Genomic DNA, 5,720 nt, shown 5'->3' on the forward strand with positions numbered 1-5,720 from the left:
ATGTATATTTTTATAAATCATTAATAATATTTAAAATGTTCCCATTTAATTCTCTCATTCACTTTAATTCATTTATTTATTAACAAACTTTCCACTACATTACAATAAATATTTTATCCATCATTTTAGTCATATTTTCTAAATTTATTTCTGTTTGTAATATAACAACGCTATCTTTTGTACCTTTGCAGAGTCCCTTTTACAATTAAATTTTCACCCATTATCTCTAAACAAATTTATGGTTACAATCCTTATATCTTTTCCCTGTTTCTCTATTTCTTGATTCTGTCTTTTGCAACTTTTTTTCCTTACCTTCTTCTCCCTCTTCTTCTCCCTCCCCTTTTTACCCCCTCGCCTCTTTACTTCTAACTCTCTCATCTGGAATCCCCTCTTCTGTTGCTTTCTAATATTATCTTTCAAATTGTTCTTCTTCTTTTTGGTCATTTTTTCTGGTCTTAAACCTTGCACTCTCTTTCCCCCCTTTCCTTTTTTCCCCCAACCTAAAATTATTTGATCATTAAATATGGCTTCTTCTTAGTCCCAATCTTCTTGTTCTGCAAACGTTTCTTGTTGTTTCTCATAGTTGCAGATCTCCATTTCTAAGAATTGAAATTCAAAGCCAAAAGAACCTCTCCCTTCTTGTGCATCTTCTTTCCATTTTTTTAGTTCCATTTTCAGTTCTAAGAGTGATAGACTCTTAGAAGACTTTTAAACAACCACCCAGTTAATTTTAGTCATCTAGATGCAAAAACCAAAAATCTCCAAATAGTCCAAATAATCCAAGGCTGTTTCTTCTTGCTTCTTTTTTCCACTTTCTCTTCCCTTCCTCTTCCTTCTCTTATTTTGTTGCCAAGTTTCAATTAAAATGTATCTTTGAGGAATCTTGTTAAAATTTCACTGTAGGTTCCTTTTAGTTACAGTTCCATTCCTTAATTCCAGGCAGTCTCCTCCATTTTTCCAGATCCTGCCCTTTTATTCTTTTTTTTGTTTTCTCCTTTCTTGCTTTTAAAAACTTTTAAATATCCAGAAATCTTTATTATCCCTTTGACTTTTATTTTCAGCTTAGATGCCTATTAATGTCAAAGTGGATTTTTTTTTTAATTTCATGCTTAAGTCTCTTGACTGTCAGTATAAGGAAGGGAAGAAAAAAAAACCTAATCCTTTCCCTTCTCTCTCTCCTTTGCAGCTTCAAAATCTTCTTTGGGAACAATGTTATTTAATTTAAATCCCAGGGTACCTTATGTTGTTGCTTTTTTGGTTTAACCCAGTCGACCAAAACTTTGTCTTCTTATCTTCCTCCTGCATGTTCTTTTCCGGTTCAGTTCTACTTTGAGGTGGCCATTTCTGACCACCGCTGCAACTGCCTTCAGGAAAGGGAGTAATGGCCAGCCGGGGAAGAGAGATGCGGCTCTCCTCGATCCTGCTGGCAGTCTCCCCCTTCTTCACCACCTCTATGAGGTGGCTTAGCCCCAAAACCAGCCGGCTTGGGGTGCTCTGGCGGCGAGCATAGATCGAAACAGCGCACAATCGTGGATTTTGGTCTGTCACCGAAGAGACTCAAACCGAAAGCCACCACTTCAGATGCCTTTAAAGCAGGGGTTCCCGATCAGGAGTGCGAGACGATATTCCAGGGGGTGCAAGAAAAGTCCAGGTAAATAATAGGCTATTGGCTATATGTTGGCATTTTTATTTATTATGCAATGGATTAACTTTGTTTTCATTTTAGAGTTAAGTATCGTTATTTAGTGGCCGTCACATACATAGCTGAAAAGATTCAATCCTACCATATATTTAATGTGTTCAGTAGTTCCTAAAGTCTAAATTTCAGGGGGTGCGAGGTTCAAGTGAAATTTCTTTAGGGGTGCGGGGCGAAAAAAAGGTTGGGAACCACTGCTTTAAAGGATCCCGCACATAGCTTATTACAGGCACCCTTTGATTTACTCCATTAGGTACCTCTCGAAGCGGAAATATTCCTGTTTCTTTTTCTTCCACTAAAGAATACTGCTTAAATGGAAAATCTCTAATATCTTTTTAACATTGCTCCAATTCTCTTTTCAGTGCCTTATACTTATTCCTACTTGAAGTAGGGGAATTTTTAAGACTTTGACTAGAATTTGGTAATGGGGAAGGAGGAGAAGGCATTGGTGGTGGTGCAGGAACAGTGTTTGGCTTATGAGGAGGGGGTAAATGCATGTCTTCCTCCTCTTCCTCATTCACCATAAAAATTTTTTTGCTTTATAAGACCTCTCTTCTCAGGGCCATTTATCTGGGTTCCAAATCAGAGCATAATCTATTGCATTTGCAAGTGACTTACACTCTTATCCTTTACAAATTCATACAAATTACTGCAGACAAAACCATCATTTGTTTCTAATCGGGGCCAACTTAAATTTCCATCCTCCCACCAAATGAAACAACACAAATTTACCAAATCTTCTCTATTTATACCCAATTTAGTAATTAATTTTCTATAGGATGGTTTTCCCCATCCTTCAAGCAATTGCCCTAGGGGACTTGAAGGATCAATTTTTAATTTTGGATTTTTCTTAATCTTCTTCGCACATTTCTTTTGGGACCCATGGGAATTGCCCATGGTTGGTTACCAGACTGGAGCAATCCTTACCAACTTGTTCCGGTGAGACCTTTGTATAAACACAGGTGACACCTGGCCAGAGCAAAGACACCCCCTACTGCCACTAAAGATCTGTCTCTGTCCTGGAGTCTTGAGCTCCCAGCAGCGCTGGCTTATTTTAAAGATCAAGATCTATAGAGACTTTTATTATAACACCTTTCGGACGTGGGTCTCCGGCCAATCCTTTTGCAAGGGTATGGAAACGCGGGTAACCATTCCTCTATCGGTTCGACCTTTACCACAGCCCAAGGACTGCTAGGGTCGACTCATCCATACACCTCTCACACAAGTCTCAGATTCTCACAGTCCTACCCAACCCCCCAAACTGCCTAGTGGGTGTGTCCTTACTTGACCAGAACTACTTTCCCCTAGGTCTGCACGCAGAGTTGCCCAGTGGTTTCTGGCAATCCAATAAACCTGGTCCCCTTCCTTCTCTTTCCGTTTTCAACCAACCTCTATTTTAAATACGGATCTGTGTCTCGTTCCACATTCCTCAACAGCTGACCCGACTGTGAACTGTTGAAGATCAACAGGGCATGCTGTCCTTAGACTCTGCCATCCAGGGAAGAGACCAGATGCCCGCATTCTCCACCAATTGTTGGAAATAAATCCAAATGACAAAACATTTGAATCGGTGAAAACACAGAGATTTTATTTGGATGCTTATATCAAAGCGAATGAAAGGAAAAACAAAAATGAACAAGCTGTTTGCAAAGAGTGGTTAGATATCAGCTTAACTTAACATGAAGTTTGAGCCAAGACCCACACCTTAAAATTCCAAACAGACTTTATACAGTTTCATCTCATCACACAAGTTCCTTTCTTCTTGAGACTCATTCCCTCCCAAGTTCAAGCTCATTGGATTTGCCCTCAGGTATTGCAGCTAATCCCAGGATGTCTCCAGAGAGAATTGTCTCCTTTCCAGGGGTGGGATTCAATATTTTTAACAACCGGTTCTGTGGGCGTGGCTCAGTTGGTGGGTGTGGCTTGGTGGTCATGTTATTGGTTGGGTGTGGCCAACTCAATATCATTCACATTGAGGCACGCATCTCCTCCTCTGGCCGTTCATGACTGTGGGGATGCTGCAATAGTCATAAGTGTGAAAAATGGTCGTAAGTCACTTTTTTCAGTGCCATTGTGACTTTGAATGGTCACTCCACACAAGCAAAGTACCAGCAAAGGAGGGGGGAAAAAAACTCCAGAGAAGTTCCTGAGACAGGAAGTCTAATCCTGCCAAGAACGTAATAAGGGTTAATGGAGAGGCAGTTTCTGTAAGCAACACCAGAATGTTTCCTTCCTGCCTTCCTTACAGGATTAGCCCAGTAATTTCTTCTAACAACCGGTTCTCCAAACTGCTTAGAATGTTAACAACCGGTTCTAGTGAATAGATGTGAACCTATAGAATCCCACACATGCTCCTTTTGTTATGTTCTCATCCGTACCACTCCGTACCTCTTCCTTTGGCTGCCCACGTGGCATTGTTAAGGAATGCAGCATCCCCTCATCAGGGCCCCTTTCTAAGCTCATCATGTACTACCACTTTTCCAAAGAGATATAACAACACCCTCCCCCCGAACATCATAATAATATAAAAGGCATATACATAAGATAAAAATATTAAAAGGCTTAGCAATGGAGCATGTCAAAAATATAAAAGCAAAGCATGTGTATATAGGGAAATATATTTCATTTTATAACAGATTAACAGAATTGGAAGGGACACCGAGGAGAAGGGGAGGGGAGGGGAGGGGAGGGGAGGAGAGGAGAGGAAAGGAGAGGAAAGGAAAGGAAAGGAAAGGAAAGAAGGAAAGGAAAGGAAAGGAAAGGAAAGGAAAGGAAAGGAAACTGGAGAGCAGAGGAGAGAAGAGGAAAGGAAAGGAAAGGAAGGAAAGGAAAGGAGAGGAGAGGAGAGGAAAGGAAAGGAAAGGAAAGGAAAGGAAAGGAAAGGAAAGGAAAGGAAAGGAAAGGAAAGGAAAGGAAAGGAAAATGGAGGAGGAGAGGAGAGAAGAGGAAAGGAAAGGAAAGGAAGGAAAGGAAAGGAGAGGAGAGGAGAGGAAAGGAAAGGAAAGAAGGAAAGGAAAGGAAAGGAAAGGAAAGGAAAGGAAAGGAAAGGAAAGGAAAGGAAAGGAAAGGAAAGGAAAGGAAAGGAAAGGAAAGGAAAGGAAAGGAAGTACAGGGCAGGGAAGGGAAGGGAAGTGGAAAGTTTTCCCCAACAGACTCTTAGGAACAGAGAAGAGTTTCACAGGAGTGGATGGGGAAAATGAAGAAGCAGAAGAAAGACGAAAAAGAACAGGGATGGGGAGGGAATGGAAGTGGTGAATAGATAAGGAAGAGCAGAAGGAAATGGAAGAGAAAAAGAGAGGGAGGAAAAAGGAAGGAAGGGGAAAGATAAAAGGTAGGCAAAAGGGAGGGGAAGGGATGATTGGGAAAGGAAAAGGAGGGAGGGAAGGAAAAAGGAAAGGAAAGACAGAGGGAAAGGATAAGGTTTTCCAAAGACGCTCTTATAAAAAGAGGAATCTAACAGATTAACAGAGTTGGAAGGAACCTAAAACCATTTCTGACAAATGGCAGTCCAATCTCCTCTTGAAAGCTTCAGGGGATGAAACTCCCTCAACTTCTGAATGGATGGATTGGTTGTTCTCACTGTCAGAAAATTCCTCCTTATTTCCAGGTTGAATCTCTCCTTGTTCCGTTTCCATCCATTATTCTTTGTCTGGCCTTCAGGTGTCTTGGAACAGGGGTCACCAACCTTTGGGACCTCAGGGACCACCAAACTCATAATTTTAAATCCCAGGGACCACCAACCAGTTCCGTGGCTGTGGCCTAATTTGTGGGTGTGGTTTGGTGGTCATGTGAATGGCTGGGCATGGCTTGTATGTAAATATTATAAATATATAAATATTGGTTTTTTTTATAAAAAAAGATAAACTTTTACCCAAAATCAGGCAAAGCAGGCAGGCAGATTGAGTTGCTCACAGAATCACAGATTCATTTAGAAATCTATCTATCTGCCATTGGCTAGCTCAGTCTGTCACATAAAATTTGCTAGCAAGCAAACTCACAAAATTAACTCAAAACACACCATGTA

At 40.8% G+C, this 5,720-nt stretch overlaps 1 long non-coding RNA gene across 1 annotated transcript in view; it reads left to right on the top strand.

The window, feature by feature from the left end:
• LOC148125691 (uncharacterized) overlaps positions 1–5,720 on the top strand; it is a 49,161-nt gene that overhangs the window by 21,971 nt on the left and 21,470 nt on the right. The gene's annotated exons all lie outside the window — the stretch shown is intronic.

Source organism: Pseudonaja textilis, chromosome 5 (genome assembly GCF_049901715.1).
Source record: "Pseudonaja textilis isolate UNSWEBS1 chromosome 5, rPseTex1.2, whole genome shotgun sequence".
Taxonomy (NCBI): domain Eukaryota; kingdom Metazoa; phylum Chordata; class Lepidosauria; order Squamata; family Elapidae; genus Pseudonaja; species Pseudonaja textilis.